General features: G+C 37.6%; 1 protein-coding gene across 6 annotated transcripts in view; it reads left to right on the top strand.

Moving 5' to 3' along the window:
* Window positions 1-15,443, top strand: part of Eda (ectodysplasin A) — a 346,282-nt gene that overhangs the window by 39,033 nt on the left and 291,806 nt on the right. The window lies entirely within an intron of this gene.

The raw sequence follows: 15,443 nt of genomic DNA, 5'->3' as shown, positions 1-15,443 counted from the left end.
CTTATTTTGTACATAATATTTTAAAACTTAGGCAACCAGGAATATAACCTTCCATATACTCAGATGGGAAACATTTGGGGAATAACAGATTTGGAGATTGGGAGGGATGGGGAGGTTATGTAGGATGATGTTTGTCTTTAATTCAGCACTCAGGAAGCTGAGGCAGGAGGATCACTAGTTCACAGTCTGTACCACAGTCAGTTAAGCCTTGACTTTAAAATAAGGACTGAAGGTATATTTCAATGGTAGAGCACTTGCCTAACAAGCTGCAGGCCCTGGGTTTGATTTCTAACTCCCTCCTACACACACACACACACACACACACACACACACACACAAAGGAAAAAAACAAGTAAAAAGGGAGTTGATGGCATCATTAGTGGATGACAATTTAGAAAACATTAATCTTACTATTTTCCCCTTTTTAAAAACATCAGTCTTGCTATATTCTCAAGATTACTTGAACTCACTGTGTAGCCCTAGTTGGCTTTGAGCTTCCTTTCAGTCATTGAGCATCCACCTCCTGCTGAACCGTGTGTTGTACCATCGCTGGCTTGGAAATTATTAATCTTGATAAGAGCAATTTCAATGGCAATGTAGGGTTAAACCAGTTTAGATGGAAGTATGTGTTTGTAAGCTCCTGAAGATAATCTATGGAGAAGGAATTGATGATTTAGGAGAGAGATGGTGGGTGTGCTGATTAGTTTTATGTCAACTTGGCAGAAGCTAGAGTCATTGAAAAGAAGGGAGCCTTAATTGAGAAAATGCCTCAATAAAATCTGGCTGTAGTATATTTTATTAATTAGTGATTGATGTGGCAGAGCACAGTCCATTGTGGGTGGTGCCAAACTGGGCTGGTGGTCCTAGGTTCTATGAGAAAGCAGACTGAGCAAGCCATGAGGAGCAAGCCAGCAAGCAGCACCCCTCCACGTCCTCTGCATAAGCTCCTGCCTCCAGGTTCCTACTTTGTTTGAGTTCCAGTCCTGACTTCCCTAGATGATGAACAGTGATGTAGAAGTCCAAACCAAATAAAATAAATCCCTTACTCCCCAAGTTGCTTTTGGTTATCACATTTGATAACATTGATAGTAACCATAATTAAGACAGATGGGATAACCCAAAATGATGTTTGAATGCAAGATAAATATAATACAGATGAAAGGGAGAAAGTTTGTCCTTTGAGAGTGAGGAATAGGGATTTATTTATGTACTGTAATAGAAAAAAAAAAGATGAGAAAAGCAACTAGGTGAAACTGGTAGACTTAGTGAGAAGGGAGTGTGTTTGTGTCTGATAACACCACTCTTAATAATGTAAGAGGACAGGATCATGAGGGTAGAGAAGAAAAATCAGATAATTGTTTTGTAAAGCATTAGTTGAGAAAAGTCAATTTCAGACAGACAGCATTTAATACCTGTTTGTAGTCTGTGATCATAAATTTACATAAAGTTTTTCAGCAAGATTATATGATTTCCTACAGCAACATTAGGCTGCTTTGGCATAAATTTAGGAAAGAAAAATCTCTGAATTTATTCAGAGGTGAGAGGATTTGTTTCACTATTGACAGAGAGGAAGAGATGAAGAAATTGGGGAAGTGCTTATAAAGGTAGATTAGTGACTGCTGAATAAGGAAGGAGGATGCTGAGGGCTATTGGGAAAGTGGCATCTCAATGAAGTTAATTTATTGACATATCAGACAAAGAATTTAAAAGGGTAAAAGTATAGAAACAAATATAATATTAATGTTAAATACAAATGTGACAATAGATATAGAGGTATACATAGGATAGGATGACAGACAAGCAAATCTAGAAATTATAATATTAGCTCAGAATAAAAGATGAGTATCAAAAAGTTAGAAGAATAATTAGGCAGAACAAAGACATAGTTCTAGAGAAGCCAAAGAATAGCTTATAAAATTTTCACTGTCTTGAATATGATTAGACAGTCCTGTGGATATCATCATTTTTTAGTAGGCTTCAAGCTTAAATACTCCCAGTGAAAAGTAGCCTTACTGTTAGATCACTATTCTTTACCATCTTGTATTTGATCTTTTGTTTCTGACCTTCATGGAAATATATTCCAGGGCATAATTTTAGGATCAACTGTCCTAAACAGCTACTGTGAGTACACAAATCTAAGAGGGAAATAAGGTGGAATGTTCCCCATAAACTATGAGACAAAATAAAAGAAACCTTCCTTCCTTAAAAAAATAAAATTATCTAAATAATGAAAATGTCTTCAGATATGTGCCCCTTTTCCCAACGGAAATAAATTCAGGCACGTGGAGTGGAGTGATGTTACCAATAATCCTTCAAATTTATCACAAAGCAGCAGGACAATGAGGCACCTGGTAACAGTACATCCATGGTCAAGAAGCAGAGAGAGATGAAGGCTATTGCATCTTTGCCTTCTTATTCACTCCTGGATCCCAGCTCATGGGATAGTGTCACCAACAATTAAAGTGTGTCCTCCCACCTTGATTAACTCTAGGAACTCCCTCACAGACATGAACGGGGAGTTGGTCCCATGGTGATTCTAGATCCTGTCAACATGACTGTGAAATGTACATTCATATATTCAAGGTTCTGAGAGGCTCTACAGTCCTGGATAAGCTTTGGCTAGATGTCACCTTGTGTTTCCCCAACAGCTTTGCTTTTGTCTCATTCCACAATATGGCTTTCCTTTTTTTTTTTTTTTTTCCAGAGAAGGGACTCTGAGAAATTCTGGTTTCCCAAGACTGTGATTTTTTTCTTTTTAAAAAATATTTTTGAGATTACATCATTAAATCATTTCCCCCTCCCTTTGCTTCCTACAAACCTTCCATGTACTCTCCCACTGCTGCCTTGCTCTCATTCAAATTCCTAGCCTCTCTTTAATCGTTGTCATGCACACATATGTATGCACACACCCCCAGATACATAAGTACAACCTGTTCAGTCTGTATAATGTTACTTGGAGGTATGTTTTCAGGGCTGACCATTTGGCATTGGATAACCAGTTGGTGAAGACTATTTAGCCATATTTATTTCTTAGCTGTCTATAGTTCTTTGTATAGAATTCAGGCCTCTTGAGCACCCTCAACTCCATTTACATTAGTATGTCTATCTCTGCCATCCTTGTTCAGCTCACGTTTAGGCTGTCATGTTTTTGAGGCTTTATGGGTGTAGCTTCAGATGTAACTAGAAGATGCAATATCAAGTTCTTCGTTCCTCTGGCTCTTACAGTCTTTCTCCCTTCTCCACAATGACCCTTGAACTTTAGGTAAGGGAATTGTATTTTAGATGTAGCCCTTCGAACTGGGCTTTACAACTCTATATTTTGATTGGTTGTAGTTTTCTGTAATGGTCTCCATCTGTTGCAAAGAGACATTTCCTCCATGAAGGGTGAGGACTACACTTACCTGTGGGTATAAGGATAATTATTTAGCATGTAGTTTAGGGATTATGCTGGGTTATTCGAGTGGTGGTGGTCGGCTTTTTTCCAAGATCCATGACTTTACTAGCTTGGGGTAGTTGGCTAGGTTTTCAGTATCCAGAACAGTTTTTCTCAGATTATTTGAATTTTTAGTATTTAAATGACACTGAAAACCATAAGGGGCTAAGAAAAGGCAAGTCTAAACACACACAATAAGATAACTCTTACCTTGATTCTGACAATGCATGCCATTCTTCTCTACCTCATGAAGATGTTGGTGATAATTTACCTTGTTATTCATTCATGTCCTGTGCACTATTAAACCTTCTGGCAATTTAGGCAAAATTCCCCTTGTCTAAACCTTTAAGTCCCATTGACCACCATTTCTCAGACATATGCCTCTTTGTGCATCTATCTTACTTGAGGAAATCTGCAGCTGATCTTTCTAATCTCGCCTATTACTCTGAACAGCAAACATTCAAGTGCTATTACCTATCTACCACAGTTAGCTTCTAGAATGTCCCCTAGAGGTTATGTGTACAGAATTAATCCTCAGATTGGCACTAGTCGGAGATGATTAAACCTTTGAGAGGCCATTTAGTAGAAGGAAGTTATGGCATCCAGGGACATTGAATAGTTTTTGAGTAGACTATTGCCATCCCCAATCCTTCTTTGCTTCCCTACCTCCACGAAGTGACCTCTTCCTTTGTGCTGCTATAACTCCCCACCAGGATAGACTGTAACTTGGAACTTCGAATCAAACAAACCCTTTCTCCTTTAAGTTGCTTTTGTCAGGGTATTTTACCACACCAGTGGGAAGAAACTAATACATGATTAAACCACCTTGTGCCATTTGAAATTGTTAGTTTTAGTCATCCACATTGTTCTCCTTGGTGGATCAATTTAGAGTTCTTCCTTCCTTCCTTCCTTCCTTCCTTCCTTCCTTCCTTCCTTCCTCCCTCCCTCCCTCCCTCCCTCCCTCCCTTCCTCCCTTCCTCCCTTCCTCCCTTCCTCCCTTCCTCCCTTCCTGCCTTCCTGCCTTCCTGCCTTCCTGCCTTCCTGCCTTCCTAACCTCCCTCCATCCTTGATCTTAATATTTCCCCCACTTCCCTCCTTCATCTCTCCATGTCCCCTCCCCTCCTCCCTTTATCCTTTCTGCCATCCCTCCTTCCTTCCTCCTTTTTCCCGTTTGAAATAGAGTCTCTCAGCTAGGCTTGCCTAGATCTTGCTGTATTGCTGAGGAAGACCTTAAACTTTGGATCTTCTGTCTCTACTTCCACATCTGGTTTATCCAGTGCTGAATATCAAATATAAGACCTTATGCAGGCTAGACATGACACTACCAACTGAGCGAAATACCTAGTAAGTGTTTTCTTTAGAGCAAATAATTCTATTGGTTCTTCAGTTGTTTTAAGAACCTAGTTTACCTAGTTCAGAAGTCCACACTACTTAAGTTGCCCAAAGAGATCTATACTTTCATTCCTACTTGTACAAAAGGAGGATCTTCACATGTGCCATTTTCATTCACAGGAACATCATGTGAGTATTTTGTCGGTTCTCTGAATCTTTTAAACTCTTTTTGAGTACAAAGAAACTGACTTTCCATCTACATCTATAATACTACAAAAGGTAAACTCTGAACTGGAGATTTAATGACTACTATTTTTTTTTAATCTTCAAACTGTCTGATCTGCAATTTGTTTATCACAGAGAATACCATTTGTATTATAGCTTAAACTAGCTTACATTTAAATACCAACATAACATGTCTTAATATATTTTCCTGTATTAAATTGATATTTTTGGAACAAATGTGATTGAATATTGATTTTCGAGATGGATCTATTCTTTACTAGAAGACTCTTTTTACTTGGATTACATAGATTTTGAGTGAGCTCACTGATAAAAACTGATAAATATAAGTGAGTTCACTTATATTACTTTTTAAGAATGCATTTTAAAAAATCTAGAGTGGGTTACAGATATATGGGTAGGCCCTCATTTTAAATATAGTGATGTTTTTAGAAATTGTCATAAAATGGACCATATTTTTCACAGGAACAATATTATCATTTCCACGTGACATTGTCAGTCTATATTTAATTTTTAAAGAAACCAGTATCATGTTTCTCATAATGGATGTCGTAATCTAAAATCCACCGATAAATATTTCACAAACTTTCCCTTTCTTTCTATCTTAATCTACATTATTTATTATTCATTTATATCTTTTGTGCCAAGGTCAAGGTGGCATAGAACCCGTTATGAAGTGGCTTTGATCTCATGATTCTCCTGCCTCTGCATCTCCAGTACTGGGATTACAGGTATAAGGTATATATCAATTCTGGTGGGATGGCCTGGAAAAAAATGTGTATGTACGTTAGCAGAGCCTCCAGATCTCTAGAGTTATAGGAGATGACATAAACCCTGCAGCTAGTCAGATGTATCAAAGACTCAGACTTTGTACTCCACAGTCATGCTTTACCTGTGAATTTTTATTAGGAGAGGGACTAGGGTCAATTGCTCTGGTGTGCCGGAGGCCTGAGGTCCCTCTTGGGAACGGAGTCCTGCTTTGATGGAGGATACAAATCATACAATGCACAGAATGCTTGTACTGGGAGAATGGATTCGGGCTTCAAGTTGGCCCCAAGGGAAGCATGCACTTGTTGATTGGAATGAAGGAAATGGGAAGGATTCATGGTACTCTGGCTCTAGGAATTAAGAAATAGCAGCAGCTTGGCTGGGGATGGCTACCAGATGGGTGTATTTCAGTGATGGCAAAGCCTCTAGTTGAGAGGCTTTCATGGCTACTTGCCTGAAGAACATGTGGTTCCAAGATGGTACAGTAGCAGCATGGGCTATGAGAAGTAGAATACAGTGTTATCTCCTTCTCTGGGGGTAGCTTCGTATAAATACTGGGTAGTTTCCTGATATGGATTCAGAGGCTGTTCTTCCAAATGATACTGGTTTGATTCCTAGCACCCACATGGCCACTTATAACTGTCTGTAGCTCCAGTTCCTTGGGGATCAGACATCTACTTCTGGCCTTTATGGGCACAAGTGGTACAAAAGCATATATGTAGGCAAGACGCACATTCACAAAAATAAAGGTATGTGTGTTCATTTAGTGTGTATGTTTATGCGAGTACGTTCCTGAGACATATGCACATGAAAAATGATAAGACCAACTAAAATTACTTGCATTGCCTTCCTTTCCCCAGTAGACTGAAAGCCATGTCTTGGCAAAGACAAAATCTTGAAGGAACATGGTAAATGAGATTGAACAGTGAATAAATAACACCCCTCCCTATTGCCGAGATAAGCAGAAAATGGTATTACATGACATGTTCACTTTTGAGAAACTCAGTCTCTAAATATATTGCATTCAAATATCTCAATATATGATCCTAAACTTCATTATTATAGCATTAAAGTTAGGCACTTAGATAATATTATATATCTACTACATTTTTAAGATGAGGAAACTAAGTCCTTTTTAACAATTACCATGCCAGGTTACTTTCTTCACTTTTTCCTTCCCTTTATATATTTATTATGTATTTCAGCATCTGCATTCCAAAGAGCTAATGGTAGTTTTACTCTGTGAGCTAAGAGCCAAGGTCATTTTCTGAAAAGGGTGGAGCTGAGGAAGAGTAATACTTTGTATGTTTGAGGAACGTGGGAAACAAATGAGAAGAAAACATGGCAAAATTGATGAGCAATGCTCAGGGTCCAGCTGCAACTAATGTCTGTTTTGTGGCTTTATCCCACAACTGGCTACTGGATTTAGGACTGGAGAAAAGATAGAAGAAATGGTCAGTGGTCAGAATTTAACTAGATGAATTAAACCATCATCATTGAAATCCTCAATAACAACAATATTGTAATGAAGGAAGAGAGCTTATGATTTCAGCAAGACCATCATAACAGTGTTGTACTAAGACACTTAAGCTAGCTAAGGAAGACGTGAAGAAAATTGTAAATAGGCAAAGTAAAGGAAAGATGAGTGAACTAGTCTTGATGAACTGAATGAATGGTTGGTGATCTGGAATATTGTTATCGAGGACTATTGTGCTTATATTGGTGATTTTGGAGATGGAGTGGTAAGTGGCCATCTAAGGTTACGTCTAGTTGTGTGAGGAGTGAGTAGTGGGTATGGCATGGAAGGAAGTCACTAGGGGTGAGGAAATTAATGACTCAGAGCTCAGCATATTAGATATGCTATACCACACTTCCATACATTTATCTTCCCTTTCTGTTTTCCTTTTTTTTCTTTTTAAAATTTAATTTAATGTATATGGGTGTTTTTTCCTGCTTGGTGTTATGTCTGTGCACCACGTGTGTGCCTGGTGCCCTTGGAGGCCAGAAGAAGGTATCAGATCCCCTGAGCCTGAAGTCACAGATGGTTGTGAAAATCCATGTGGGTCCTGGGAATCGAATCTATGTCCTCTAAAAAAGTAGTACTGCTCTAAACGACTGAGACATTTCTCCAACACCAAGGACAGGATGTTTATTAGTGTTCATTAGAGATATTTAAATGCTAGCTCTAGGACAGCTATTCTAAGCTATTCAGAGTTTATCCTACAAGGAATTTAAGAGCTCTTAGGATGAGTGTGTTAAATTAGATGTTATGGTAAGAAAGATGTATGAATTTTCTGTCATTTCCTGTCTGCTATCCTCTTTGTCTCCAGACACAGTCGTATTTTCTCTTCTGAAAGCAGTTTCCTTTATCTTGGGATGTAGCTCAGTGGGAAAACCAACATTTGACCCAACTTCAAGCTTTCTTTAAACTTCTCTCTCAAATCTATCACTTTTCAATGTTACAAATATTTATTTATTGGAAATAGCTAATTTTCATTGGGCAATATTATAGGGAAAAGAGTAGTCATCATAGTATACAACTTTTGTCATTTAAGAGTATATATATTATATATTGTTATATCATTTTTGTTATAGTTTGAATCATAAACCATTAATATAAGGGAACAAAGACTTTTTATCTCCCCCCCCCCCGACACACAAATATTGGTGTGGAGGGTAGAACTCAGGGATCTATGCATGGAGGCAATCACTCTACCATTGAGCTACATCCCTATCACTAATACATTTTTAATTTTGTATTTTGAAAGTTTTTAGCTTATGTTTCCTGTTTTCTTCATATTCTGTAAAATGTTCAAATATTTAACTTTCTATGTATTATAAATTTCTAATCTGTTTTCTTATGGTCAGACCTCTCAAGTAATTCACAATTTTTGCTGTTCCTGGTAGCAGTAACAGTATGTTACATATCATCCTGTGTTCATGCTTTTTTTAACCTTAACTCTTTAAAAATATTTTTATGTGTCTTTTCATGTGCACATGGCTCTTTGTATTTGCATTGTGTGTGTGAGTGTGTGTGTGTGTGTATGTGTGTGTTGAGGCCTTAAGTTGATATCTGAAGTCTTCATCGATCACTCTCCACCTTATTCAAGGTCTCAGTTGAGTGCAAGCCTGCTTTAAGAATCCTGTCTCCTTTCTGAGCACTGGATTTACAGGGAGGTCACCATGCTTGCCCAGCATTTACATGGGTTCTGACTACGCAACTTCTTGTCCTCAAGCTTAAAGGCAAATGTTTATCTACTAAGCCATGTTTCTAGCTCCTATTTTTTTTGTTGTTGTTGAGCTGTTTTAAGAGGTAGATTCCTAGAAGTGAGATTAGCTGGCCAAAGATTATAAGCATTTTCATTCTGATGAACTTACTGAAAGAATTGTATGCCATTTGCGTACTTTGCCTGGCACTTTTCTTGAGTATCTTGGAATTTGTCATCAGTCAAACATCTTTCAGAGGTTACAAAGTGACTTCCTACTTGGCAAATATGGCTAGGTCAGGGAAGAAGGCTCAGATATTTTGGTCATCCTGATAAACCCTTAGAAACAGTGATCACAGGAGTGTTCATGGAACTTTGTTTATTGCCTTGCTTGTTCTTTGACTATTTGTGTTTATTGTCTTGCTTGTTCCTTGACTATTTGCATCTATTGTATTGCAAGTTCCTCAACCTAGAACTGATCTTAATTAAAATGGTATAAAAGCAGATTGGAAAAAAAAGAAAAAAAAGAATTCTTATAATTTATAACATGTAACACTTTGTTGCCACTACCTTCTTGAAATTCTCCTGTCTTGGTTCATGATATGACATTATTAGTTCTCTTTCTACCTCCGACTGTTACTGTTCCTTGAATAGCTGAACTGTAGCCTTTCTTAAGGTTGTGGTCAGTCCCTTCCAACATGTGAATAAACCACACACCACTTTTTCTAGCACCAACTTCTTCTTTTTTAAATTGAAAATAAAGTCATTTTCATACACTATGTTCCATTCATAGTTTCCTGCCTCATTTCCTCCTTGATCCATCCCACCTCCCAACCCATCCAACTCCAACTCCCCACCTTCTTTCTCTCTCTTAAGTATACAAATAGGCAAACAAAATAGACAAAGATAAAACAAAATGAAGAAACATAAAAGAAACTAAGAAAGAACACCAGAAATGTGCACATACATATAAACAAAAATATGAAATCCTTAAACCCTCAAAATTGGAAACCATATATACAAGCAAAAGACCAGTAAAATGCTAAAAAGGGGGAAGGCAAACAAAATATGAAATTTTAAAAACCTCCACAAACACCTTTGCATTCATTTTATGTTGACCTTGTATTGCTGGCCATGGGGCCTCCTTTTAGTGTGGCTTCTATACTCAGTGAGATTTCCTTGAAGAAGTAAGTTTTTCCTTGTGAATGGTTGTTAATTGGAGATAGTATCTTGGTTGAGAATGAGGACTCCAGTCTACTTTCCATCTCAGCACTGGGACCCTGCCTGGTTTTGATCTGTGCAGGCCCTGTGCATGCTAACACAGACTCTGTGAGTCCATATGTGTACCTTAGTTCTTTCTTAAGCTCTAGTAAGCTCCATTACTTACTCTTGTGCCATGTAGTCACCATATCTACAAATACATTAATTTCCACTTTTCAAATCTGGTAATATTATTGGCATTTCTAGAATTTGAAGACTATGAGTAGACGCATGTCTGACCCTTTTGCCTTATTCCATCTGTTGTGTATAACAGGTTGTTGTATTATGTGAATTCTAATTATTTTACAACCTGTGTTTCTCCACATTTTTTGTATGATTCTTTTATTCAACAAATATTTTTAGAGAACTGTCATGTGTTTGGCCCCAACACAAAGACAAAAATCCTAGACATATTAGAGATGATATTCTACTGAGGGAAAATATGCAGCCGGGCAGTGGTGGCCCACGCCTTTAATCCCAGCACTTGGGAGGCAGAGGCAGGCGGATTTCTGAGTTCGAGGCCACCCTGGTCTACAGAGTGAGTTCCAGGACAGCCAGGGCTATACAGAGAAACCTTGTCTCAAAAAACCAAAAAGAAAGAAAGAAAGAAAGAAAGAAAGAAAGAAAGAAAGAAAGAAAGAAAGAAAGAAAGAAAGAAAGAGACAGAGAGAGAGAAAGAAAGAAAGAAAGAAAGGAAGGAAGGAAGGAAGAAAGAAAGAAAGAAAGAAAGAAAGAAAGAAAGAAAGAAAGAAAGAGAAAATATGCAAGCATGAAAGTAAAACATGCAGAATGTAAGATAAAAAGTTACATGTTAAGGAATTCGGGAGAGCCAAAACAGAGTGTATTTGTGTGCACAATTAGACCAGGGATGCTAACCAGGAAAGTAACATTTGGGCAAAGACTAGAAGGTAGTCAGAAGAGAAACTCACAGACTGGAGGAGAATGAGGGTACATTTCAGACAGAAGGGCTAGCAGGTATAAAGGGTTTAAAAGAGAAAATACACTCAGAAAGAACAGAGTATTTAGTGTTAATGAATCAGCATGAGAAAAAGGAAGGGTAGTGGGATGGGCCATCAGATGTAAAATGAAAGGACCAGATCTTGTGAAAAATAATGAGCTGACTTGATTTGTTATCGATGCAACTGTGGCTGCTGGGTTGTGTCAAGTTAAGGGTAGAGGCAGAAAGCAAGTTAAGGAGGTGGTTAGAGCAAATCAAATGATGATGATGGTTTGGACCAGGGTAGTAGTTGAATTCTATATTGATTATTGCTGGAATGTGAGATTTAAGAGGAAAGAAAGCCATCAAAGATGGCTTCAAAATTTTGGTCTGAAGTCAAAAAATAAGTCCCCCCTCTCTATTTTTTACTGTTTTGGAGCTAGGGTCTTTGGAATTCACTTAAGTAGCCCAGGCTAATCAAAGTCATGGTGATCCTCCTACTTCAACTTCCAAGTGTTAGGTTTATAGGCATAAGCCATTTACACCCAGCTGAGTGATTCAATTACTTGTATGTATTTTCTTCCCCCCCCCCTTTTTTTTAACAGATCTTGCCTTGAGTTTATTCGTAAAAACAGCATACGACGACATTGGTCATCTGCAAATAGTGTGTGGGTAGGTGTGTCACGGCAGTCCATCTGTCTTCATGTTGGCAGGAGCCTTTTCTATGGGGCCTTCACAGGGGCCTGGGCACCTTTGGGAGCCTGGGCTGGAGCTGAAGCCTGGGCCTTAGCTGGAGCTGAAGCCTGGGCCTTAGCTGGAGCTTTGGCCTCTGCCTTGGTTTGAACCTTGGGCTTTGGTTGGCAGAGCCTACGACCCTTGGCCATGTAGCTTCGAATCCTCTTCCCAAGCTTGGGGTGAGCGATGAAAGTCAGGCGGCTGAGTTTGCGGCTGGGGCCCTTTGGCATGTTGGGATTAATGGTCTGAGGCTTCACAAGGGCCTTGATGGCCTCTGCGCGTGCACTCACTGCCTTTGCATTGTTGGCCTGCATCTTCTTCAGTTCTTTCTTGTTGTGCTTCTTGGCAAAGCGCATGTTCCTCAAGAACTTGGGGTCAACCCCCTTAAGAGACTCATATCTTTGTGACCGGGGTTTCTTGATGCCATTTCTGTGCCATTTGCGGGACTGGTTGTGTGTGGTGTGGTTCCTGGACCTGGCCATGTCTGCATGGTAACCCGCGGCTTTCGCAGCGCCTGGGACCGGAAGCGTATTTACTCTTATAAATCCCAAAGTACTTAATTCTGTTCTACTCTTTTCTGTTGCAATCCTTAATTACTTTTTACCAAGGCTGCGTCATTATTCTTGATAAATGTTCGGCGGTCAATCTGATCATCCTCTTCCAACCTCTTTCCTTAATCCAGTATCTCCTCAATAAAGTGAAATGCTAGTCATATATCCTGTTTCAAATCTTCCACAGTTTCCAGTTGCACTTAACTTAATAGTCAGACTCTTCTACTTTGCATATAAAACCTTTCATAATATGAGCTCAACCTATTTAACTGGCTTTTTCCTTTATTATTTCCGTATGTCTTTCAAATTAAAATGGCTTGCCGTCTCTCTGAAGTTAGTGTTTATCAACACCTCCAGTTATAAATCATGCTTAGTTGATATGGTGGTTAGGAGCACAGACTCTAGCGGAACATTCCAAGGTTGAATCATGCCTCTGTATGTTATTGTATTTTGATGCAGTTTACTTTTACTTCTCAGTTTTCTATCAGTCAAATAAAGACCACAGTTCTCTACTTCATAGAAATGTTTGTGGAATTAAATGGGGTTATATGTATAGCACTTGACACATGTTTAGTTCTCAAAGTTGTTAGCTCTTATTGTTGCTATGATTAATAATCATTATCTTTTCCTAGTCTCGCTGTAATATCAGGCTCATGTAGGTAAGGACGCTATTCTGTTTATTGCTCTATTTACGAGACTTGCAATATTATTTTCCAAGTAATGAACAGTTAGTAAATAAATAACTACAGTTTCCCTGGCCTGAGATTCCACTTTTCCACATTCTTTTAAGAACCTTATGAGCCTACAAAGCTCATCATGAATGACATTTATTCCATAGAATGCTCTGTGATTTTTTTGATTCTTATTCCAAACTAAATTTAACCTCTCATTTCTCTGAAATCCTGAAATATCTCGTTTATGCTTCTCTTACATCCTGTACTTTCCATTGCCTTTCATCTTAGTCATTTGTATCTAATCTTGCTTACCAAATATTAAGGTCTTAAAGCACGTACTGTGTCTTACTCATTTTTGTATTCTCTTTGGTGTTAGCCTAATGCCTTGAACATGGTAGATGCTCAATAAACTTTTGCTGATTGAATTGAATTGAATTCATTCTCCTATTTATATGCTTAGTTTTATATGAATTTTTAGATTTCTAAGTCATGCTTCCAAAGTATTAAATCTCTATGCAATTTACTTCTTAGGTATCCTAAGTATTCAAGCTTAGAAAGACTATTTCTATGCAATTGCAGAAGAAGAAAATTTGTCTTTGCCAAACCTTCTTCAGATGGCCTGAGGATTTGTGCCAGATCACAAAATTGTTCTAAGTCAGTGAAAGGGAAAGTTTGTTAAATATGGTAATATACAGCTGAAATTCAGTATTCTTATAAATATTCACCTAAAAACCCAGATGGAGAAAAACAGCTTTTGTGCAGATGATAAAGTGTATGTTGTAAAATATATGTACTTAAGCTCATGTACTTATAGGATAAGCTCCTCAAATACTAACTCATAATTTATTTACTCATCATTACTCTTAAATCATTTTTAGATTTACGAGCTAACATCTGCAGAAAGGCAAATTATAAATGCCAAGAAAGTTCACAGAAGATAGTAGGAGGGAGAGACTGCTGACTCCAATCTAAAATACAGAAAAATTAAGAACCAGGTCAAGAACCTACAGCAGTGTGGAACAAGTAGCCCAGTAGAGCTTAAAGAGGCCTTGAGGGCATCGATGCCTTATAACAATATAATGACTGATAAATTCATGTTCATAATAATTCATAAAAACATTAAATTGATACCCACCATATTATTCTGATGAGATAAGCAATGGGGATTAAGTGTTCAGATTTCATCCAGAAGATTAAAGTACAGATCATTTTATATATACAATAGTCAATCCTTATCTAGCTAGCAATTCCTGCTTTTCATACGTACCTTTCTGTACCATCCCTCTAACTAGAATTGAAATGCAATGGTAAAGCAGCACAAGGCAGTAAATCCATAAAAATGAATTGTTCATTCACACTACATTTATAACATAGGAAATACGATTATAGAACAGATGTTGACTGATTGAAATGCTGTATGCTCAATCATGTTAGTGTTTATTTGATAAGGAATGCCATTTGTTTAGCTTTGCTCATTTATTTAGTGACTGTGGTCTGGAATTTGATTAGATGCTGTCTGACTATATATCTCTACCCATCAGAATCCTGAGACAGTATTAGCTTACAGGAGAATGGAGAAGTTACAGCCTTTTAGCTGTGAGAATGAAAATAGGAAGACAGTTTTGTCGATTTAAACATCTTTGTTTTTCTGTATTTCACTTATGTATTGGTATCACAACACAGATGTGACTAATAGTCTGGCAATAGTCCTTCCTTGTTTAAGTTTACACTGAAAATTGCATATTCTTAAAACTCTTTTCAGTGACAAACAGGGAGAGAGAACCAAGAATATTTCCTGAAATGAAATCATTTACAGATGATGTGTTTGTGAATCATGAAAAGACTAAAATTTAATTGTAAAGCTACTGTGATACTAAATAGCTCCTGTATTTGAAATAAATTACTCAACTAATTTTTGATCTCCCTTGGAGACAGCAAATGTCTTTTCTGTGGCAGCAAGATTACAGCAAATGATTTCATGGGAACATTTATTCAGATGATATATTTTATTAGCTGATAGCTCCTATGCTGTTGTGATATACAATGTAGTATAATAAATATTTGAATGAATAGATTAGAAAGCAGGTAATTTGGAGTAAGCATTTCAAAACATGGATTAACTTTCATTTCTAGAAGTAGTATGTCAAGTTATTTTGTGATACATTGTAAAAATTCTATTACAGTGAAATAAAAATTAAGACTTTACTTATGTAAAACATTTTAGAAAGAATTTTCTTTACATTTACAAAATGATAAGTTTCTAACACACCATTGAAATATTTCTGTGTGGTTTTCAATCTTTAG

Source organism: Grammomys surdaster, unplaced genomic scaffold (genome assembly GCF_004785775.1).
Source record: "Grammomys surdaster isolate TR1022 unplaced genomic scaffold, NIH_TR_1.0 197, whole genome shotgun sequence".
Taxonomy (NCBI): Eukaryota; Metazoa; Chordata; class Mammalia; order Rodentia; family Muridae; genus Grammomys; species Grammomys surdaster.
Note: the sequence above shows the minus strand (reverse complement) of the source record. Positions and strands in the feature narration are given on the sequence as shown.